The 24,861-nt window shown below is 42.2% G+C and overlaps 1 protein-coding gene and 2 pseudogenes across 1 annotated transcript in view; 2 read left to right on the top strand and 1 right to left on the bottom strand.

The window, feature by feature from the left end:
- SAMD12 (sterile alpha motif domain containing 12) overlaps window positions 1-24,861 on the top strand; it is a 412,259-nt gene that overhangs the window by 294,708 nt on the left and 92,690 nt on the right. The window lies entirely within an intron of this gene.
- LOC132413393 (zinc finger C2HC domain-containing protein 1A-like) lies at window positions 2,218-7,242 on the top strand (annotated as a pseudogene).
- LOC132413392 (tumor suppressor candidate 2 pseudogene) lies at window positions 8,282-8,652 on the bottom strand (annotated as a pseudogene).

Raw genomic sequence — 24,861 nt, 5'->3', positions numbered from 1 at the left:
CTTCCTTAACTGGATTCACAGATGGACACAGAATTAGTGCAGGGAAACTTAGTTACCTTAGCTTGGTATTAAATGAAGTAATAATATTCCCATATTACTACTAAGGAATCTTAAGTTTTCTTGATTTGACTGAACCAAATTGGTAGGACACAACCACAGAAAGAAGTTAAAATTTGCAACCAATTATTATCACACAGATCTCAAAACTGTAATTGGCCCTTTATCAAGAGCCACCGGTACAAAACCATTAATGGAGGAATTTAAGAGATTTCCTTCCTGTTGCATGTCTGCTGTGGATTTAAGGGAGATATTTTCTGTCATAAACATCTATACCCCCAACTAGAAATTTATGTAGAACATAAATCACTTTACACCCCTGTATTGACATATTAGTTCAAAACACTACTGGCATGCGGGTGAGAGAGCAGCAGGGAGGAAAATTAGATGATCTGCTGGTAATCTGCTAATTTACAAGTTGAGAGAGGGTATTCTGGCTTGACACCACTTATATTTCTCCACGTGGCCAAGCACAAAACAGCAGCTGAGGTGGTGGTTATGGAATTCCTCCAAGATGGAAATGTGAGACCAGCCCTTCTCTCCTCCTTTTCTTCAGGTACTGACCTGCAGAGACTCTGTTGGCACCTGGAAAGTGCCTTATGTTTATCAAGAAATTAATGAATTTATTCTCTTTTTTTAATAGAAATGATGTTATATTAGAACTATTTGGGATAGCAGACAAGATGGATAATAAGTGATTTCAAAGAGCAGCATGGCTCCTCCAGGCCGAAGGCAGTGGCTGGGGGTAGAGGTGAAGTAGAAAGATCAACTTACCTTTTTAAGGAACATCTCTAGCAACCTCATCTATTGCATTTTTTTGCTAAGTCTGAAATATTTACCCCTGGTGTATATGATTTGATGGAAAGAACAAATGCTCAAATTCATAAAGAGTTTCACTCCTGACACTAATTTAGTATTCTTGGTTTGGAATGTGGCTTAATTTTTACTACTATATGAATGAATACACTACACACATATGTGTGTGTATGTATACATATAAAGAAAGGAAGGGGTTTCCCTGGTGGCGCAGTGGTTGAGAGTCCGCCTGCCAATGCAGGGGACACGGGTGCGTGCCCCGGTCCGGGAAGATCCCACATGCCGCGGAGCGGCTGGGCCCATGAGCCATGGCCGCTGAGCCTGCGCGTCCAGAGCCTGTGCTCCGCAGTGGGAGAGGCCACAACAGTGAGAGGCCTGCGTACCGCAAAAAAAAAAAAAAAAAAAAAAAAGTGAGGATTTATTAAAGCATGTGTGAGTTGGGTGGATGTCCCACAATTCGTTTAACTTTATAGTCAATGAAGGATATGTGGCTTGTTTCCAGTCTTGGGCTATTGCAGATATTGATAAAGCTGCTATGAACATTAGTGTACAGACTTCTGCACGAATAAACGTTTTCATTTTTCTGGGACAAACATCCAGTAGCTTTCTTTTTTAAAAGAACATTGGTTCTCAAAAATTAAAATAAATAAATAACAAGAATTAAATGAGTTAATAGTTAGAGAATATTTAGCACATTGTTGGACTAGTAAAGTGCTTATTCATGTCAACATGCAGTAAAATTTTTCTACTATGTAAACAGGCACTATTCTAGACACAGGGGGTACAAAGATAAAAAGATACAGACCCTGCCCTCAACAAACTCACTCATCCTAATTAGACAGAAAGAGAGGAAGGGTACCAGTTATCAGCCTTAGGCTGGAAGAGGCAAGAAGATGGAATAGTTACAGGAACTCAGAAGGGGACAGTCATGTGGCAAGAGCCACTGACAAGAGCTGTGGCCCTTGGTCAAAGGATGCAACCCTGAAGACCCGCAGTGAGGGCAGCTGGGGAATCAATACCCTGAACTCCTCTCCTCCCTCCCCCTAGTCTTCTCCCAGCACTTCCCATTGGCAGGACCCAACCCAACTGGAAGCCAGAGGGCAGAGGGCCCTGTGATGCCGTCCGTGCAGGTCAGTGTCTAGGAGTACGGAGCATGATGGGGAAGGGTGCAGAGCAAACCTAGAGGAATCAGTAGACTAGATCCAACCCACACACGCACACCCAGCTTTGAATCCACTGTTTAACTTTAGGCAAGTTGCTTAATTTCTCTGCACCTCGGGTTGCTCACTGCAAAACAAGTGTCATAATGATAGTTATGCAGGTTATCGGAGCATAGACTAGACGATGTCTCGAAAATGCCTGGCAGAGCTCCTGGAACGTGGTAGGCATCATTGAATGTGCTCCAGCCCCACCCCCAGCTGATGACAGTTCTCTGCACTTGCGGCTGTTTTATAGTCTTCATGTATTTCCCAGGAGCATGGTCTCTCCTAGTGTGGTCCCTAGACCATGTGCTTTAGAGACACCTGGGGTCCTTTTCATCACGCAGGTTCATGGCCCCCACCCCAGTCCAACTGAATCATGAGCAGAAGGATCGGAATCTTCATTTCGGATAAGTTTCCCCAAGTGATTTTCATGCACGATGAAGTTTGGGAACCACCGTCCTAGAAGTCCATATTTCTAACTGACGCCCACTTGGGTGAAGTAGAGGTGAGATTTATCTGTACCTGGCAGCCGTCAGGTATAGTTCCAGCCCATCAGCTCTGGGAAGAGGGCTCTGAGACCAGGACACTACGGTCTGTCTGGCAGTGGTAGGCCATGCTGATTCTCCATTTTGCTGCTTTATTAATACCCAAGGAACAATGTTCCCAGGTTTTTAATTAAAAATTCTCGAACATCCAGACTCTAATCATTTTCTAGGTTGGATGTGGGCTTGGTTAGTAGCTGTCTCTGACCCCTACCTTTCAGAGAAAATTTAATAAGCAGAGCAGAAGCTGTTAAAGGGAATAAAAAACTTTGTGGTTGAGAACAGGTCAATTCTGAGTATAAACAGGAAGAGGCCAAAACTCAGAATAAGACCAGAGGATCTAGGACCTTGCTTTAGTTTGTTAAGGAAAAGTATAAGGAAATTAATCAGCAGTCCGGGACAGACACTGAGCTCATGGCTTGGGTCTTGAATTGGTTAGATCTCAGATTGGCTGGGATAGATTGGAAAGAGCAGGAGCTTAGACAAGAGAGAATTTTATTTGCTTCTCATGTAAAACTGGAGACGGGCAGAGCAGGCCTGGGATGGCAGTTTTTCTCCACAAAGTTCTTGAGGACTCAGCCTTCTGCGGCTTTTGGTCCTGCTCTCCCCCAAATGTGGCCCACGTCCTCACGTTCCAGGATGGAATGCCAGTTGTCACATCCATGTTCCAAACCGCAGGAAAGGGGGAAGAAGGTACAAAGAGTATGGAGCAGTGACTTCTAAAGAAGGTTTAGAATCTGCCACACAACACATCTGATTACATCAGTTTGGCCAGAACTCATGCACATGGCCGCACCAAACTACAGGTCTAGCTTGGAAACAATATACTACCAAATGGATGATACATTGAGGACAGCTAAGAGTCACTGCCATCGGTTCTGCATCCTGAGAAACTTTGGACCTTCTTTTCCCAATGGAATGGTTATCATTCAGGTTCCGTACAGAAACCCAGAAACCGTTCCTGGTATATTTCAAAGAGAAAACTTAAGACAATTTGCAGCACAAGTGCAAAAATGAGACAACCCAGAGGTTAACAGCAGTGGGAAGCTTCTACCTTCCCTGGGGCTGGAGGGATAAATGAAGAGACAGAGTTTAGAAGTCAGGGTTGGTTGGCAGAACTTGGAACCCCAGTCGGCCATTCCAGTGGGAGCTAGAGCCAGGAGATGCAGTCCCTGCCCTAGATGCCACCAGTAGCAAAGTGATCCAGGAAGAAATATGCTGGCCTTTCCCTTCTTCTGCCCCTCAGTCTCTTTCTAGTGCCTTACACTGGCTAGAACTGCCTGGAAGCCAGAGGGCAGGGACGTCTGGGAAATGTAGTTTCATGCAAACAGAGTAGGCAAAGAAGAGGAAAGTATGGATCTGAAAGCAAACAGGTGACTAGAGCAGCACCAAGTCCAAGTTGTGGACCAGGATAAATGACTAATAATTGATACCTGGCTAGACATTTTTTCTGGATGAAAATTTTGCAAAACAAAAGTGTCCTTCTGTTGAAAGCAGGAACTGAAACAGATCTTAGTACATCAGTGTTCACAACAGCGTTGTTCACAATTGCCAAGAAGTGGAAACAACCTAAATGTGCCACAACAGGTGAATGGGTAAACAGAATGTGGTATATACATAAAACTGGATATTATTTAGTCATAAAAAGGGATGAATTTCTGATACATGCTACAACCTGGATGAACCTTGAAAACATTATACCAAGTGACATAAGCCATACACAAACGAACAAATACTGTTTTATTCCATTTATATGAGGTACCTAGAATAGGCAAATTCACGGTGACAAAAAGTACATGTTATCTGGAGCTGGGAGTTGGAGGACAATGGAGAGTTCTTGTTTAATGGGTACAAAGTTCAGTTTCTGGGTTACCTGTTAACAAGGAGGGGGGTCAGGGTGGTCAGGATATACTCGACTGTGTCTAAAACAGCTCGGAAATGTCATCAAGAACAAGCACTGAAGATGGTTGTTGACTTTTGCACCCAGGAAGGTTATTGGCTGCTCAGTAAAGGCTGTTTCTGTGAATGGAAGGAGACTCTACACTGAAATGGGATGAGCAGAACAGTCCTTTCTGCATTTCTCCATTTGCTGGCTCAACAGAAGCAGTAAATAAACCCTATTCCCAGAACTATGCTGATAACATTGATGGTGGCGGCACACAAATTAGGAGGTAAACAAAAAGCCGTGTAAATTTCAAGCTCCATTAGAAACACAGGCAGAAAAAAAAAAAAAAAAATTAACATCTGCCAAATAGAAAAGGTCAAAATTGGAAGGGAAAGAAACTTTCTTTTTGAGATCCTAAGAAGGTACTGCCAACGTCAAAGACATGAGAGGATTCTGTTTCCTCGTTGACTTTGTGAATCATAGAATTCTTGTAAAAACCCTCTTGTCAGTATCTCCTCGAATCAGATATATGGGGTGATGGAGGATGAGCTGCACGTTCTCTCTCCTGGAAAAGGAAACCATACAGCGTTTGGAGTAGAGCCACAAGATTCCATTCCAGAGCTGTCTTCTATTTTGTCCCTTACATGTAACTTTCTTTTTAAGAATCTCCAATAATATTTATGGCTTTGGCATAATGCATACGTAGTTTTCTTTTGAAGACTTCACAATATAAGTTGTCTCTGACATGGAATTGGCATAATAGTCTTGTGTAAAAGACCTCGGGCCCTTTAATCCGTTCGTAAAATGTGTTGCATGCCCCAGATCAAGTCCAGGAAATGCACACATGTCTTTCTTTTAGTTGCTTGTGTTGAGGGGGATGATGCACAAAAGAAAACAGATATTCCTCATAAGTTCTTTGTTATGTTGTGGCAGTGCGCATTCTGGGTCTTTGATGATGGACGAGCCTTCATTTGTAAATTTCATGCCATATGTATTAACTTAGTTTCCTTCCAGGCATTTTGTATTAGTGAGCATCACATATGGCTTTATAACGCTCCCCTACCAGATGCCTGGTTGTTCTTTGATTCAATATATGCAGGAAGAAAAGATGTAAAAGATATATGGTTATGTATACCGTAACTTTGTGGCTAGGTAATCGGTCAGAAGTTCCATCCTACCTGGTGGCAAGGGACTGACCTCGTTGACTTCTCAGGCTTCTGTCTCTAGATGTTATGATCCTGTGGCATATTTTCCCAGAGGTATTAAATTTGAAGAGTCACTCACTAGATGCAGTCAAATCCACCCTCCCTCCCCCAAAACCAAACAGGTATTTTGAAGTATGCATCCATATACACATATACGCGTTTCAAGAACAACAGAGTTCTCTTTGAGGATGGATATATAGTCATTGATAAATTACATTACTGAACTCCAGACATTAGTTACAGTGGAAAGTGAGAAATTGTAGGAAACTTTTAAAATCAGCATGGATTATGGCTTGAATTTAATTGTGTTGCTCAGGGCCCTATGCAGGCTATCACTTGATTATATTCAATTTATCTCTTTATATACCACCACTTACTCTCCAAATGTTTCATCTATGCTTGTTGTGTTTTCTCCAGCTCTCTCATAAGCGCTTTGAGATCAGAGCTCACGTTACACAGTAGAGACTCAATAAATACATTATAAATAAATAAAGGAGGCTACGGCCGGAGCTGGGTGGCGGCGCTGGGTGCTACCAGAGGAGTCTGGCGGAGCCCGAGGCGGTGGCGCTATGGAGTCACTGGAATGGAAGTGTCCAAGTTGGAGAACTGTTACCTTGCAAGATTTGTGGAAGGGCATCCTTTCCAGTGGCATTAAAAAAAACATGGACCTATTTGCCAGAAAACTGCCACTAAAAAACGGAAGACTTTTGATTCAAGCAGACAAAGAGCTGAATGAACGGATATTCCAACAGTAAAGCCTCTTAAACCCAGGCCTGAACCACCAAAGGAGCCATCTAATTGGAGAAGAAAGCATGAAGAGTTCATTGCCACCATAAGAGCAGCTAAAGGCCTCGGTCAGGCCCTTAAAGAGGGTGGCAAACTTCCTCCCCTCCTCCACCTTTTTATGATCCTGATTACATTCAGTGTCCATATTGCCAGAGGAGATTTCATGAAAATGCAGCTGATAGACATATAAATTTCTGTAAAGAACAGGCAGTGCATATTAGTAATACAGGCAAATTTTCTATTGATACCAAGGGAAACTCGACTTCTCGGACACAGTGTAAGGCACCTGCACTTAAAAAGTCCAGTTCTCTAACCGCCTCATCAGGATCTTCACGATTACCACAGCCAAGTGGCACTAGCAAAACGGTTGTAGGTGTTCCTTCGGGTAAAGTGTCTTCAGTTAGCAGCTCTTTAGGAAACAAACTTCGGACCTTGTCTTCCTCCCATAAAGGGATAGCAGCCCCTCGCGTAGGTCACGTGGACAAGTTAGGCCCTCCACTCCGAACTGGAAGACGTGTGCAGAGGTTGCGTGACAGTGATGCAAAATCAGACAGTGCCCTCAAAAGACATGAGTTATTACCCATTTAGAAATCCTGCCGCAAGTGTGCTCGCAAGCAAAAGAAAAACATATACTGAGAGCTACATGGCCAGGGTCTACAAGTAATTTTATTGAAAAAATAACACAACAGCCTTCCTCGATCGAGGGCTACCCTTCCCCAAGCCATTTCTCACACGCTTAAAACACAGAGCTTGCACGGTAAGGAATTCTTTTTAAAAGTCATTTCTCTGTAGAAATCACACTCTGCCCCAATGTCACAGACTAGACTATTTACAAGCGTTCACATTTTAAGTATTCCTTTATGATTGTTCTCTCCTTTCTGTCCCTACCCAGGGGCTCCAGTACTTTTCTCTTACTGATCCTGAAGGGATGGGTGTGCTGTAGGGCAAGGGGTGGTGGGCTCCTGAGAGCTACTGGCAGCAGCCCTAGGGTGCTATCCCTACCACAGGGTGGCAGATGTGTAAGGGCAAGGGGGGTTGGACACGGTAGGTGGGATGCGGCAACGCCCCCGTAGGCACAGGCATCCAGAGCCCTTCCTGGTCACCATCCTGTGCCCTCTCAGTTGGGGTGGGGGCCAACAGCTAGTTGCAGTGGGGAGGGATGAGCCCAGCCCGGGGTAGAGGGAGAAGCCTCCCACACCTATTAACAGCCGGCAAACTGTCCATCCATCTGGGGGGTGGGGGGGAAACAGACGGGCAGGTAGGCAGGAAGAATCAGGCTTGTTCTGCCCCCAGCTTCGATCCAACACAGGAGGAATTGAGGTAGCAAACGGCTGAAATGCTCCAACGAGAAGGAAAGGAAGTTCCCACTGTGTACAGCTCCCACACCCTGGGGCTGGAAGAAGGCAGACCTTGCTGGTAAAGCGCTGTAGCCTCCAGCAGCGCTGGGCCCTGGGCAAGCTTGCAAGAAAGCAGGCCGGGCAAGGGCACAGGAGCCAGGCATTCCTGACCAGCACATGCCCTGCCATGCTCCTCGGGGGGATTGCTGGGGAAGGGGGACTGGGAACTCCGCCGTCAGCCCTTGCCGGCCACCGGCCAACTCCTGTCCACATACAAACCAACACCCAACCAGCACTGTAGGGCGGCCCTGCTCACCGTTGAAGGTTCCAGGCCAGGGGAGTTTATTCAGGGTTGTGGGCCCAGCCTAGGTTCCTCGATGGAAGCCACACCTGGAGCCTGGAGGGGTTCTTGCTGGGACCAGGGGGTGTTTATAGCTGCCACCTCCCAGGTTCACACCTCATAGAGGATCGCAGGGAAATCCACGTGGATGCGAGGGGAGATCCAGCTTCCGATGCCCTGAGGAATCAGGTTCTCATGCACCCGCCTCCGCTTGGCCTGCTTCTGCCCGTTCTTGGTGACGACTGTCTCATAGAGCTCGTGAGCCATATCCCCGTCCTCGGCATAGAACATGGAGCCGCGGCGGTGTGTGACTCCGAAGCGGAGCACGACCAAAGCTTGCTCAGCGACAGCCGCCTCCGTGCCGCCGAGGCGAAGGGCCGCAGGCCGCGAGCTTTGCGGCCACCGGCGCGGCCCCACGGCCGCTTCGCTCTCACAGGGCCGTCGGCGCCGCCTTCCGCAGACTCCGCTGTCTCCCACAACATTTTTTTTTTTAATGAAAGAAGAAAAGGAAAGACGAGAATTAAAAGATACAGTGGAAAAAGGAATGGGGTTAGTCCACAAAATGTGTGGCATGAGACCCTGTAGATGGACTCGCCCCGGGCCACAAAGTGGAGTTTGAACTTTGTTGTAGGAGCCAAAGTACAGAGAGGATAGGAGTCGTTACTTGATTCATGATGTCTAAAACAGGAAAATAAATCACTTTCTCTGTGAAAGTACAACTGGTTCTGAGGCCTCAGAAGTTCTCCTTTGATTTCTCATAAGGAGACCCAGGATAACTTGTGAACTTCTTAATTAACATCCCTACTGAATCCATACTAAATACGGCAATGGACTTCATAGGGTGTTTTTTTTTAAGATGCCCTCGATGCAGGCCTATAACGTGACATCCTGTGCCCCACCAAAACCCGTTGTGATGTGGGTGTGTTATGAGTAGCTATATATGTTGTCTGCTTTTGTTGTAAGCATGTAACATGTACGTATTCATTATTCAGATTTAGTCCAGGGATGGATAGATTTTCAAGTATCTAAGATGCTAGCTCTCCGTCCTGGTTGCCCCTTAGAAAGAAGCATCTGTGGAGCTTTCTAAAAGTGAACACGTCAGGGTCCCTCCTTGAGGTTTTGATTTCTTTAGTTTGGAGAGTGGGATCTGGGCATCTGCCATTTGGAAAGTTTTAGGAGTGATGCCTGTGCATAACATGAGGATCGTAAAGGAATTGGTGAATTGCTGTCTTTTCAGCTAGATTCTTTAATAAATAATGTTTGTCTCAAAAATAAAGAAATAAGAATTAAAATAAATCAATAAAGGAGCAAAGGGCTAGATGAACGTGGCTACATATTCAAGATGCCACCATTTACATTACAAGATGTGACCTGGGAAATTTAACAACTGAAGATGCTCCCACTTCTTCCTTGGAGGTCATTCATTTTCCCCTCCTCTGGCTTCCATGAATAATACTGATGTTTAATTTTTCCCCCTTTGGTCCTTTGCCCTTTGAATCCACCCCAGCAAAAACGCTCAACTCTATGGCGCTAGAAAATGTTGTGAAGAGCTTTACCATGTTCCAACGTTTGTGTATTTATATACTTATTTTATTCTTGGTCTTCGTTTGAGCTTTTAAAAATTTTCTTACTTTCCACTGTCATTTTCTACATGTGTTGTCTCTGCCTTCTTTTTGACAGCTAAGGTACCTTGTTTTGTTCATAAATTTTATTTATTTATTTTTGGCTGCGTTGCGTCTTCGTTGCTGCCCGCGGGCTTTCTCTAGTTGCGGTGAGTGGGGTCTACTCTTTGTTGTGGTGCGTGTGCTTCTCATTGCGGTGGCTTCTCTTGTTGCAGAGCAGGGCTCTAGGCACGCGGGCTTCAGTCGTTGTGGCACAACGGCTCAGTAGTTGTGGCTCACAGGCTCTAGAGTTCAGGCTCAGTAGTTGTGGCACGCGGGCCTAGTTGCTCCGTGGCATGTGGGATCTTCCTGGACCAGGGCTCGAACCCATGTCCCCTGCATTGGCAGGCAGATTCTTAACCTCTGCGACACCAGAGAAGTCCCTAAGGTGCCTATTTTAAATGAGATGCTCCTAAAATACAGGTCAAGGACTCCCTACCTGTAGAAAAACTCTCTAAGGATAACATAAGGAACTAGTGACAATGGTTATGTCTAGGCAGTGTAGAAACGTGGAGGAGAGTGTTTCCTTTTCACTCAGTAACCATCTGTTTGAATCATTTCTGTCCATGAGCGTGCATTGCTTTTATAATTTATAAACTGGTTAAAAGATAAAATATCTATACTCATCATGGCAATTCTAGCAGGTCTTAAAGTTTTAATGAAATATGAATGCAGTTAGTTTATGCATATGTTTATTCTAAACAAATGAACAATCTTATTGTTCTAAGATACCACACTTAATGAATCCAGTATTCCACCTTTTGAAGCATCTTATAGGTATCTGAGATTAAATACTGGTCAGTGATTCATACTGGGGTACGTTTATGGGTGGAAGATGACTGAGCTGCTTTTGTATCTGTAGCTTTCCGCTTTGAATGACACACCCCTAGTGAGCATTTTAATAACACAGGAAGTGTTTCCGTCAGTGGGTCAAGAGAACCACTTCCATCACAGCTTTCCGTATTTTTGTTCATTTTCTTCACTCGTGGCAGTGTTCACACTTGGAACCTGTTTCACATGCTAAGGGTCCTCCACCTCCACTACAGCTTTTTGCTAATTCTTCACATCCCATGGTCCCACCACATTTCACTCTTTGCATTTCCAAACTTTCTCTTCAAGGTTTTCATGTCATTTTGGTCCCAGAGTTTCATTCCCATGTCAGTCTATCTGATCCTGCCTCTAATTTGTCATTAGCATTTCTACTCTGGCTTGTTTGTTTTGAGTTTCTGTAAATAGTTCAGCCATTGTCAGGCATGTTTTAACCTTCAAGTAAATAAATGTCTGCCTAGAAGTGCATAAAGTTATTTGACTCCATAAAAGAATACTCACAAACACATGCTGTTCTTCATAAACATTCTGTGTTACTGTATTAAGTTGATAATTGGTAAGATATGTTTAAATTTGCACATTGTAGAAACTGTAAGTTTAATTCCCAGCAGAGTAAGTGTATAAATGCTCAGAGTCATACATGATTCTATGCAGATGCACTGTTTATCTGTAATCTGTAACATTTAAAAATTAGCCAAAAAGGCTGAAAGAGGGTTCTTCCTATGTTTTCCTCTAAGAGTTTTATAGTGTCCCGTCTTACATTTAGGTCTTTAACCCATTTTGAGTTTATTTTTGTGTATGGTGTTAGGGAGTGTTCTAACTTCATTCTTTTACATGTAGCTGTCCAGTTTTCCTAACGCGTGTATGTGGAATCTAGAAAAATGGTACAGATGAGCCTATATGCAGGGCAGGAGTAGAGACGCAGACGTAGAGAATGGACGTATGGAGACAGGGTGGCGGGGGAAGTGGGATGAACTGGGAGACTGGGATTGACATATATACACGACCAGGTGTAAAACAGATAGCTAGTGGGAACCTGCTGTGTAGTACAGGGAGCTCAACTCAGTGCTCTGTGGTGACCTACATGGGTGGGATGGGGGGTGTCGGAGGTCCAAGAGGGAGGGGATATATGTATACATTAAAGCTGATTCACTTCGTTATACAGCAGAAAGTAACACAGCATTGTAGACCAGCTATACCCCAATTTTAGAAAAATAAATGCATAGTAGGTAGTCAAAAATAAGGCGTGAAAGAGATCCCCTCCCCCAGTGATTCTCCAACTTCAGTGTGCATCAGAATCACCTGAGGAGCTGGTCGAAACACTGATTGCTGAACTGCTGATTCAGTCGGTCTTCAGTGGAGCCTGTGAATTTTCCTTTCTAACAAAATCCTAGTTGATTCTGATTCTGTTGATCTGGGACCAGATGTTGAGAACCATCGCTATCCCAGTACTCCTCCTGAGCACACAGAAACACTGCATTTCCCAGCTGTGCTTATACTTATGTTAAGACCAAATGACTAGGTCTGGCCCAGTGGCATGTGTATGCCACCTCCAAATCGGGCCACACAGCTCCCTGCGTCGTTCTCCACTCTCTCTCGCCCCTTCCCTGGGCAACAGTGGAGACTATGTATTCAAGATGGTGGCCTGCCGAGATGGAGGGTCCCTAGATCTGTGAGTTTGTGATGGAGGAAAGCTGCCTTACTCACGTAAAGCTGTCATATGAAAGAAGAATAATCATTTGTTATTTATATCAAGTCACTGAGTTTCAGGGCAGCATTGCCTAACTCACCCTGATATACATGACTTTCACGTGGTCATGAGGTGAGCCAGTTGCCCAGCTCTGAGGCAACTTTTACTATGCTAATTTGAGAGATTGAATCAATCTACCATCTACGCTTCCCCATCCAAAAAAAAAAAAATCTATTTAAATTGACTTATATGTACTTAGCTTAGAGCCACATGTGTGTAGGCTACAAAGAGATTGTTGCTAATCTTTCAGAACATCTCCTAAAGCCACTTTGGTACATTTTGGGGTGATGATCTTTCATCTGAACTTTTCCAACTGCCAGCTCCTTGGACTCAATCAATATTCTTGATTCTTTTCCCTTATAGGCTATTACAAAATATTGAGTATAGTTCCCTGTGCTATACATTAGGTCCTTGTTGGTTATTTTATATATAGTAGTGCGTATACGTTAATCCCAAACTTCTAATTTTTCCCTCCCCCGCTTTCCCCTTTGGTAACCATAAGTTTGTTTTCTATGTCTGTGGGTCCATTTCTGTTTTCTGTATAAGTTCGTTTGTGTCATTGTTTTAAATAGGTTCCACATATAAGCAATATCATATGATATTCGTCTTTTTCTCTCTGGCTTACTGACTTGCCTGGGGCATAGTTTACCCTTAGGCATCTTCACAGTTAAGGTTGATGGGCCCTGAGTGACCCACATCTTTCATCGTGGTTATAAGCCTCGAGACCCTCCCAGATGATCCCTGTTGCTTTACCCCATTGCTGGTGATACTTGCTGAATCTGACCCACCCCTATCTCTGGACTCTACCTGGATGTGCATGACCCCTTCCTGTCCCACCAACCTTGAGGAATTTGACCACTTGCCTACTTGGGTATCTGCCAGGCTCTAACACCCCATTTATTTGTCAGTTCTCCTGTCCAGACCTCCACACACAGCGCACTCCATGACTCAAGTAGACTCTAGTCAAACTCTCTTCGCTTTTCATGCAAATGTTATATCATTGCCCCTATTAATGTCTCCTTCACACAGAAGTGAACCAAAAGCAAAGATTTTTCCCAATTATACCTTATGAAAACTGCACTTCCCTCAACCCTTACATGAAATCAAAGCCTCTAGATTACAGAATATAAAAGTTTCACCTTTTAAAATGATGTTCATTGTTCTGTTGATAAGTAATCATACATTTATTGAAGAGAATTTGGACATTCAGAAGAGTACCAGCCTCTATCTAAAGATAATTTCTTTTATGTTTATTTTATTGACATGTCATTTAAATATACCCGGCTACTTAATATTCGGTTGCACATTTAGGCCATCATTTATTCAAATAATCCAAGCAAATGTTGCTTCTGATTTTCTTATTATTAGAAATAATGACAGGCTGCACATACCTGGTAATATTTCTAGATCTACCAAAAATCTATTTCTAGATTCTTTGCAAGGGAATCCCTTGGTATAAGTGTATGAACAGTTGATGTAAATACTACAAGAAAGAGCTAAAATATTAAAAGTGGTTGTGTCTGACAGGAAGTTCACTAGATGGGCAGCAATGGGCAGAATGCTTTTTTCAGTTATAAGCACTGCATTTGACTTTTTCTGTTTGTGTATTATTACAATTAAAAATAAGCATATTATAAAAATTTTTATTTTTTCCCAAGTGTAGTTATGCGCTCCAAAAGGTGTAGGAACACTTTAAAGAATTCACATTACATACACATATGAACAAATTGCCCTTCTGAAAATTCATAAATATTTACCCTCCCCTCAAAAATGTAAAACATTTACCTTCCTGAAAAAGCCTCTACAAACTAGGTATTTCTTTTTCCTTTTAAATATTTTCTAATTAGCTTTAAAATGACAAGCAACTTTTATCTGCATTTATCTTACTGATAAGGTTGAATTGCTTTCCTGTCTGATTTACGGTCCATTTGTATTTCTTTTGGCTGTCCCTGCGACATCTGTCCCTTTAGAAGGTGGTTTCCTTATACCAGTGACATGGCCATGGCTTAAACATTTGGGTAATTCTTCTTTTGGAATGACCATCAGAGTCCGAGTTATTTTTTCTTGGATATTCTTAGGACCAGTTAGTTATATCATCAAGTTACGGACAAATTGCAGAGCAACTGCATGGTGATAACCTCAGTTTTCTTTTGTGGTTTTAAACCATCCATGGCAGGAACTGTCAAATAGGCGTTCCAGTTACCTGTGGAGCCACGAGAACGTGAACAGAATAAATACGTGGCTCTTGAAAGCCACCACAGTCGTTTGACTGTATCTATTATGGAAGGCTTCTCACTACATCCACCTCATCATTTTACAGACTTCATATTTAATATATTTATGTTAATTAAAAGTTGTCCATTAGTCTGCATGTCAGTCTGTCACGCAACCTTATACACATAGTCTTATACGTAGCAGACACTTAGAAACTGGATCAAGATTGGAGACCAAGCATACTTTTGACTAAATGTCATTCATCCTAAGGATTTTTTTGTTTTATTCATCGTTGTATTCCAGGCAGCTAGAAGAGTTCCTAGCACAGACTAGGTGGTCAACAAATATTTATTGACTAAATTAATACATGATGAAAATATAAATGAATGAATGAACAAACCAACACTTCACAATTGGGCATCAAGACCCAAGCTCTGTTTACCTTCTTTTGTAAAATACAGCACAAGACGGCAAATGCTTTTGAATAATGCAGGTGACAAATACACGATAGAGGCTGAATGGCATTAGAAAAAGGGCAAGCTTCACTTCTAAACTTTGGCTCTGTGCCCTCAGGGAATTTACAGTCTAGTGAGAGAGAGAGAGAGACATTAATCAAATGTTCCTACAAATAAATAGGGAATTAACAGATTTTAAGTGCCAGTCATATAACAGGCTTACCTGGCCTGGGTGTTCAAGGATGGCTTCCTTCTCTGAGGAAGGGGTATTTCAACCGCATATGGCAAAGGAGGCATTCTGAACACAAATTCAAAGATGAAAATGCATTGGAGAAACAGAAAGAACAAGAGCCAGGAAGCTCAGAGACGGATGGAGATAAGGTCTTTGTAGCTCTTTGCCATGTGATGAGGGAGAGACACACTGACCCTTACCATCAATAAGGGCTTGGTGACACCTACCTGGTAGGGTTATTGTGAGGATAAAACGTATATGTGTAACTGCTTAATGTCTGGCCCATAGAAATTCCCAGTTATGGTCACTTTTTCCCTCTTTCTTTCCTTTTGTTACCTATATCTTGAGTTCATTAAGAGCCAGAACTTGGTCTTCTATTTCAGTGGGTCCCCCTTAGTGCCTATCCTGGTGTGAACTGCTTGGTAAATGTTCAGTAAATGACAGCTGGGGTTACCATTAGTAACCATTAGTCCGTTGTATACTAGGATTTTACATTTATTTTCTTACTTAGGTTTTTATTTAATAAAAATTGATGTGGATTTATAATACTAAATTGAGTTTCTAACATCTGATACTTTCATATGTGGAATTTTGCACCTTTGTTATCCATGTGGGATTTGGGATTTGATTGTGTGGTTTGGACATGGTTTTATTTTCCAGCAAGTGGAGTGTTGGTTCTCTCAGAGCTTCAAAGCATCTCTAAGATTTAGAATGATGAAAAAATGTAATCTATATATATTTAATTGCAACATATATTTGCATCAGCATTTTTCTGATAGTTATCAGAAGCATATAGAGATTAAATGAATGCATAGAAGTAAAAATATCCTTTCACCAATAATTTGCTGCTCCAACAACAAAGCAATAATTTAGAACTCTAACCTTGTAATTCAGCTGATTAGAGGAATCCAATTCTCTCTTTATTTCTCGTTGTGTTGTATCTAATTGATGGAGAAGTCTAAGCGAATCAATATGCCAAAAACTGGCCTAGACAAACTCCATTTCTTTTGTGTCGTGTATGCCTAGTTTGCCCAATTTTCAAGTAAAAAAAAAAAAGTCTGTTTTATTTTTTCCAACTGCCAAAACTGCAAACTAAAACTGGGTTCTCCCTCTTTCTCTCTCACATAATTACATAATAAAGTTCCCACATTCCAAACTTCACTGACAATTCTGTTGACAATACACAAGATAGAATAGAATGCATCCCAGCCTTCCTTAACTAGATGAGTCTAAACAATTGTAAAAAACAAACTTTAATCAGATTTAATGTACTCAGATCCAACCAGATGCTCACAGCAGATCAGAGGAGAAGGAACACACGAAGTGTCACCTTTTATGGCATGATCCTACATGATCTTTTCTTTTTTTCTGATCATTGATGGTAGATACAAGATAATATTTATACTCCACATATTACCCACAAGTGCTTTTTTTTTTTTTTGGTCTCTTTCATCCTTCACTTTTTATTAAGAAGTTAAGTTCCTGTTTATCTTACCCCTCAGTTCTTCTTACAGATACAGTTTTGTGTACTGGCCTATTTATAAATTATTAATGTCACATTGGAAAAAACCTTTCAGAACCAGGCCCTCCTGACACGGAACGACTGGTAATTTCAGCCAGGCATCAGTGTGCCTGAAGCACACCCAGCTCTAGCAGCGAAGGAAGCCTCTGAATCTTCTTCCGCTAGTGAAACAATTAACTTCACGTTCCATTTGCCAGCTACGGTTGATCACGTCTGTTAAACCCATGTCAGTCTTTTCAGCCTGCTCAGCTCAGGGGAGCGTCACAATGTATAGCCAGGCTCCCGCGCTTTGGGGTAGAAATGAAAAGATTTGCGTTCATCGAACAAGAAATTGGTATTGCTGGCTGTCAGTCTGGAAGGAAGAGCTTTTCTCTCCAACGTTGCACAGGAGGTTCTGCTCAAGTCCCTGAATGTCAGCTCATGCCTCACTGCTGAGCAAGCATCTTCGCCACCTAACCTGGCAGGCAGATGTGTCTGACATGAAAGCAGGCTGCCCTCAGATTGAGCAGGCAGGATGCCCCAAATTGGGGGCCAGTTCTGTTCAACTGAGCAGGTTGCACTGCAGCTTTCTCTAGTGGGAGTTTACGATGAGATTTGAGATGTGCCTTCAATGCCAAGGAAATCGAGCGGGAGAAGAGTCTGACAGAGCTGGCTTGTGTGTGAAGACGTAGCGAGGGGCACGTCATTTCTCCCACTGGCGTCCGACACCCCTTCCCTTCTCCCTGCCACATCCCATCCATCATGGAGACCCGAGTGGACCGATACAGTGGTTATGAAGGGAGTTGGCATTGCTTGGAGCCCCAGGGCCCCAGAAAATATCACAGTTGGGACCTATAATTTGACTGTGCATGGGGGTGTTTTGCATTTCACATCTTCATCTGGCTTCTAGCAGCACACATCTGGCTCTGACTTTCACCAAAGTGTTAAAAAAAAAAGGAAAGGAAAGGAAAAAGAGCAAACTGGCTGTGGTAATCCTGAAGAAGTTATAATTTCCTAAGAGGATAAATCTGCTAAGAAAAACATCTATTTCGAAACCAAATATAAATTGACTTCTATATTTTCTGTTTTCAGTTGTATACATTGTCTTTTCATTCACAAATATTGATTAAATGCCTAGTCTGTGCCACCACTAAGGTGAGCAAAACAGACTTTTTTTCTGGCCCACAAGAAGCTAACCATCAAAGTAACATTCTCTTCAGTTATCATGAATCATCAGAGTTGGATGTATACAAATCCTTAACATTTCAGACTATTTTACCGTGTCTAAATACCTTACGGCTAAATTTCAGCATCTCGTGTGTGAAATGAGGGGAATGGGTCTGCAAAATCCTTAAGGTACCTGGAAGACGTTCAGCTGGGCTCTGCCATTGGCACCTGTGTGGTGTTGGGGAAGGTGCTTAATGTTTCTGAGTTTCAAACCCTGCATAAGTAAAATGAAATAATGCCCAATTTGCAAGGGTTTGGTTTTTTGTGTTTTTTCAACGGAATGAAGATTGAAGTCTAGCCTGGCCTAATAGTAGTGCAGAATAGAAGTAGCTATTATGGTCTTCTTGCTGTTTTTTCTGTGACTCTGTAAATACGGCTTTCGAGCCAAGGATTTCAGAATGTGTTTTAACAGATTTACCAAAATCCCCTGATTCTGGTATGCCGCAGTTTATAGTAGTCAATAGAATTCAGTTTCTAAAGCATCTCTCTATGGCATTTTTCTTCTTTTATAGACCCACATGCAGGAGCATGGATGAAAAGAGACACGTATGTTCACTTTTGCCTGGTAAAGCAGGGTCATGCTTAAGATTGCTACGTGCCTACCAAGTTGTCACCAAAGAGCCAGTGACTCCAAAACCGAATTCTGAAGTCACACTATTTCGGTTTCAAGCAAGCAAAAACACATGACGGTTTACAGAGAGCGTTTCTGTTCCACTAGATTTTTCCCTCCATTGTTAGAAAAATGACAAAGATTTTTCTGGGAACTAAATGGTAATAGATGATAATAAGGAGACTTCAGGAAGTTAGCAGATATTTCCTTTCAGAGCCAAGGACACGTGGAAATCAGGCCTCTGAAACATCAGCCAGACACTGGAAGCTCTCATGATTTGGTTTCGTTAAAGATACCAAAGAATAATTAGACCATGAGGGGAATTCTGTTTTCCATTCCCCAGGGAGTAGGATTAGTAAATGACTTTCCATGTCATTCTTTTTTCCACTTCCTGTTTTGTTCCTGTTTGAGAAAATTGCTAAATGGCGGGAACAGAAAGAGTGAGAATACCCAAGCACCCTGAGCTATATGGCTGACCCAAGGAACGCTGCTAGTTTTGTTTTATTCTCGCCAGCCAGATCTAGGCTTTCCTGCAGGCCTGGATCGAGATTCTCTTTTCATCTAGACAGCCAAAATGATAGAACTTTGGGACCTTTCCATTGTTAATCCGAAAAAAAAAAAAAAAAAAAAAACAAGAAAAAAGGAAAGAAAAGATGTATGCATAGAAATAAAATGAAGTTACTTTATTGGTGTCCCTAACAGCTAGACGCAGTAAAACGCTGTCACAAATAGGAAAGACTGTGAAGGTTTTCATTGTACTAGGAACTGTACACAATTAAATTGAAATATAAATGTAAGCCAGCATTTCAGTTAAGCCGCTTATTAAAATAATTAGGCCAGTGAAGCAAGGAGTGTGTAAGGCAAGGAAATTGTGAGGTTTGGTTAAAATGCTCTCACTGCAGGTATGTATAGAACTGAATGGGAAAGGAGTTATAAAGCCACAGATTTAGTAAATAAAAAACGTTCTGTGCTGAAAGTCGAAAGACATGGAAAGAACTAAAAAAAAAAAAAAAAATTTTTTTTAATCTCTACAGGTTTGTAGTAATAGAAATCTTGAGCTGGAAGGGATTTTTGTGAAACCATTTCTAAACTGGCCACCATCAAGTTTCTATTAAAACTTATTTTTCCCTGTGAGTTTTACTTTTTGAAAGATTCCCTTTACAATTTGCACTTATTAAGTAGCAATTAACTTGATTTCCCACTAAGTAAAAACATGATCCTCCAATTAGAGTATTGCATTAGCATGGAATACCTAGTGTTCCCTCTTTCAGCTGATACTGGGTTGGCCAACAAGTTCGTTCGTGTTTTTCAGTAAGATGTTTGGCCAACCCAATATAATAGAAAAATCAGATAAATGTAACATTTAAATTTTCCTGTGTTATCTTATCATGGATAAATGTATGATTTCTGTTAGGCTTTTTCTGAAAAGCAAAAATAGGGCAAGGAGGCCCACTGCCACTTTGGAGGGTGACTGGTAGGCACCCACTATCTGTTCCAGTCCCTTTGTTGTAGAGCAGGTTTAATGGCTCAGCCTAAGCTGTACAGTTTAGTACAAGGTCAAAGCTAAAATACAGGTCTCTTGATTTTCAGTCTAGCCCTCTCTTTGCTAAACACCCTGCCGCTTTATAAACTTGTGAGGCTGAGGAGTTTTCAGTGCCATTAATTCCAAGATTTTGGAAGCACAACTGCCTTGGAAAGTCTGTAGAAATTGCACTGTAGTAACCCATTTTCTTCTCTGGCCTTCTCATTAAATTTTCTTAATATCAAATTGGTCGTTTTTTTTAATTTTTGGTCCCGTGTGCCATGCTGTAATATAAGGTCCACAATTTCTACTTAGCTGATCCACTGTAAGAACTTTTAAGTCATTGAATCTTCCTTATTTGAGTCATTTAGTTTGAGGCGTGCCCCCCACAAACCCTTCTGTGTGATCAAATTAACAGTAAGACCTAGAAAAACTCAGAAGACACCTCTCTTCAATGACTAATTATGTTAAGATGGCTTTTTTCTGCTGAGATCTACATTTGGAATCCAGCTCTATACTCTGTATGTCCAAGCAAGCTGATAAGCAACTCGGATGTGCTGTTGGGACTTAATCAAGAGTGTGTGAATATGATTTGAGTCCATACTAAATATGTTGAGAACTGTGTCCTTTCAGAACTTTAGGGAGAGTGGAGTTGGCATTAGAAAAGTGATAACATTAGAAATACAGCGTGGCTAAGAATTACAATCGGTGACAGCCACTTAGGAACCCCTGAATCTGGTTAGCACTACTGTAAGCTAGGAAGCCATAGTGCATGACTGGACCATCACACCTGGCAATATCATCTTTTTAGACCACCTGAGCATGCAGTGAATGCATGAAAGGTTGCCGTTGCTTATGGAAGCTCTTTGGAAAATGTGGGCTCCCTGGATGCCACCTAGGCCCCTCATATCATTTAACTTGTTTTGTGTGTGTGTGTGTGTGTGTGTTACGCGGGCCTCTCACTGTTGTGGCCTCTCCTGTTGTGGAGCACAGGCTCCGGACGCGCAGGCTCAGCGGCCATGGCTCACGGGTCTAGCCGCTCCGCGGCATGTGGGATCTTCCCGGACCAGGGCACGAACCCGTGTTCCCTGCATTGGCAGGTGGACTCTCAACCACTGCGCCACCAGGGAAGCCCTCATTTAACTTTTTATTTATTTTTGGCTGCGTTGGGTCTTCATTGCTGTGCGTAGGCTTTCTCTACTTGGCGGCAAGCGGGGGCTACTCTTCGTTGCTGTGCTCAGGCTTCTCATTGCGGTGGCTTCTCGTTGCGGAGCACAGGCTCTAGGTGCGCGGGCTTCAGTGGTTGTGGCTCACAGGCTTTGTTGCTCTGCAGCATGTGGGATCTTCCCAGACCAGGGCTCGAACCCGTGTTCCCTGCATTGGCAGGCAGATTCTTAACCACTGCGCCACCAGGGAAGTCCCCCTCATATCATTTAAATTACATTTGGAAAACAGAACGTTTAACAAACTACCATTTTAAGGTGCTGCTGCCGAGGAACCTGTCCCAAGGCTGCTTCGTGGAGACATTTGCAAGATCTAGCGGGTGTCTCTCTTTCAACCTATCAATTAGGAAAAGAGCAGAGGCAGATGTGATATATTAAATGGCCTTAAGATGGATGGCTCTGAAAAATCTCATATTGGCAAGAGTAATTCAAGTTGCCAGGTATCCAGACTTTGCCATGTGATGCCCGCAGAAGTCTGCCGGGGTTTGACTGGTTTACTCTGCTAAATGAAACTGCTGATATGACTGTCGCGAGGTGATTAATAAAGTGCATAAATCTTAACTATGGCAAGAAAGAAGATGAATTGACACACGCATAGATTGGAAATGTAATGAAACCAAATTGAACCTACCAGGATTTGCTGATAGAGTACACAAAAACAATACCACGTTTAGTGTTCCTCAAGTCCCGTTTTGTTGGCCTCATTTGGAAAATGACCAGGAAGACAAGTTTGGTGTTATTTTTCATTTTCCTGGCATAAGAGACCTGAACCGGCAACAGAGCAGGAAAATAATAATGACATAGTGAATACGTGCCTCTGGTATTTATCATTTATTATTTATTTCCTCCATGTTAATGGAGCTTGGGAAAAAAAAAAAAAAGGTTGGTTCTGTTTCCCTCAAAGTTGTTATTGAATGCTATCAGTGATCATATACAAAGTTTTGGTAGTTTTCAAAGTAATTAGAACCCTAGAGCAAATAAACACTAAATGGGCTCTCATCTTTGAAGTTATTTTTTCTAACTAAATAGCTCTGTTCTGCTATCATTATATACTAGCCATTATAAAATTAAAAATCATTTTAAGTGAATGGATGCTTTTTTAAGAAGCATTTGTTTCTTGCTAATTATTATGAGCTAATTTTAGTTTATTATGGTCTTCAAGAAATCTGAAATCACTGCCTTAGAGCTCTAGTCCCCAGTGGTTGCAAGTGTCAATTCCGGAAGGAAAAAAAAAAAAAAAACATTGATGGGGAAGAGGGTCCAAAGCAATGAAAACCTGAATTTTCATGACTTTGAAAATATCTGACTTTCTGAAGGTCATCACAGACAGATGGCATGAAAAAAACTGTCTTGTGGACCAGCGCTACTAGAAGCTAACTGTGACCTTTGCATGTTAATTAATGTCTCTAAGCCTAAATTTTTGCATTTTTTAAAGGGAGATAATAATATCTACCTTGCAGCATTGTTTTGAGGATTAAAGATAACATCTGTAAAATTTTTCGCACAGGAGCTGACATCATTTTAGTAGCTATAATTATTAACATCACCTATCATCATTTCCATTTTTTCCATGATAAGAAAATATACTACTGCTCAGAGGCCCGAACTTGGTCTTCAGGACAGTCAGTCCTTGGCTTCTTGTGACAGTGTTGTTTTTAATGGCAAACTTGTTTCTACCAAGAACACGGCATTTAAGTTAATCTGGAAAAGTGACAGTTTTCCATGTTATTTTTCTACCCTATGGGCCAAAGCCAGGTGAATGTTGGGAAGAATGTGACTGTACAGGCCGTATGATTTATGAGGGGCTTTCCCATGAACGAGCAAGTTCTTGAAAGCCCACCCAGTGATAATTTCACACAGGCCTACACTTTCTGAATATCTCTCTCGGACAATAAGGAAAGCAAACAGTAAAAGAGGTAAACAACAGTAACAGAAAACCAAATCATCAAACACGGAAAACCGCTACAGATGTGCCTCCTAAGTGTCTCTTTCCCCCTAGTTCTCTCTTCTTGTACTCTTTATTACAAATTAATATCATGAGTAAAACAGGTTAATAAAACCGGGGTGCCAGGTGTTTGGTCAGGAGGGAGAGGTGATGAATGTCACCTTCGGGGTTTCCCTCTAACTCCCAGCACTATCCCAACTGTCTTCATCGGTAAACTCTTTCCTTTTACTGACCTTAGCTCTTCGCTCTGACTTCTCATTTTTCATTTTATTGTTGGTTTAGACAACATTCTTCCTAGTTTCTTGGTTTCCAAGTGCTCAGTTTGCTGATCGTTCCTTATATTCTAGGCACTGAAATGCTTCACATGTTTTATCCTAATTAATCCTCAGAACAAGTCAGTATTACAGCTGAGGAAAAAAAAAATGTCGGGTCATAGAGATACTAAGTACCAGGTAAGCAAGTAAGGGCTTGAGTGAGCTCCTTCAAGTACATGAGACAAGGCTGCCTTCCTAGCTATATTCAACATGGTGGGTACAGATTGGAATATCCTGATGGAATATCCACCAGAAAAAGCAAATTTTGATTCTAAGTGTAGATGCTATGAAGGGCACTTAGACTGTGGATCCTTGGTCTGACTTGTCCAAAGTTCAGCGGAATCTATCCAGTTCTTTCAGTGCATAGATGCTGATCAAGAGTCACAAATCCAACTGACTCTCATGCTTTCTTCCTTCCTCCTTGGATCCACCCTCTTCTTACTCACAGCTTCCTGGTCCCACCACTCTGGCTTCCCAGGTAAAAGGGGCAGGAGAACCCTGCCAGCTTAGGACACATCACCTCAGGGGCAATGGAAGAACATGCTCTCATCTCAGTGGAAGAAGGGCGTGGTAGTGTAAGCCTTTATTATTTTTCTTAAAGATACTGGAAAGAAAAAGAAAAGGTTGCATGGTTTTCAGCGGAGGGATTGATGAGAAACAGGAAACCACATTCAGAGATGAAAAGGCCCCAAAAGAGACAAGAAAATTGCCCTCCTTAACTGCATCTCACTCAGAAGAGTCCAACACAGCTTTCTAACATACGCTTCCCCCCGCCCCACCCACTGAACTCAGGCACTACATTTATACAACCAGCCATGGTGTGTCCTTCACCAAGTATCAGACAGGGGTTGTCACAGGATCAGAGTTTTGTAATCGTAAGAGCTATCAATTTGTACACCCACTCTGTGCCATATATGGGACTAGGTCCCATTCAGTCTCTGCAGTAACTCTGTGACGTTGGTAAATTTTTATTACCAGCTTACACGAAAGCCAAGGCTGAACAAGTTTAATCAGATTGTTTACTGACATGTAGTTAGAAATGGGCAAATCTGGTATCGAAACTAAGCTCTGTTGTCTCCCAAGACTGGCCGTTTCCACTATGCCACATCGTCAGTGACAGGACAGCTTTTCAAGCATGCCATTCCAAATTCGTGGGTCTTTTTTTGGAAGGATGGCCATGAAATAGGGAAAAGGGTTTTAGGAAAATCT

This window comes from Delphinus delphis, chromosome 17, assembly GCF_949987515.2.
Source record: "Delphinus delphis chromosome 17, mDelDel1.2, whole genome shotgun sequence".
NCBI lineage: Eukaryota > Metazoa > Chordata > Mammalia > Artiodactyla > Delphinidae > Delphinus > Delphinus delphis.
The sequence above is the reverse complement of the archived record's forward strand: the minus strand, read 5'-3'. Positions and strand labels throughout refer to the sequence as shown.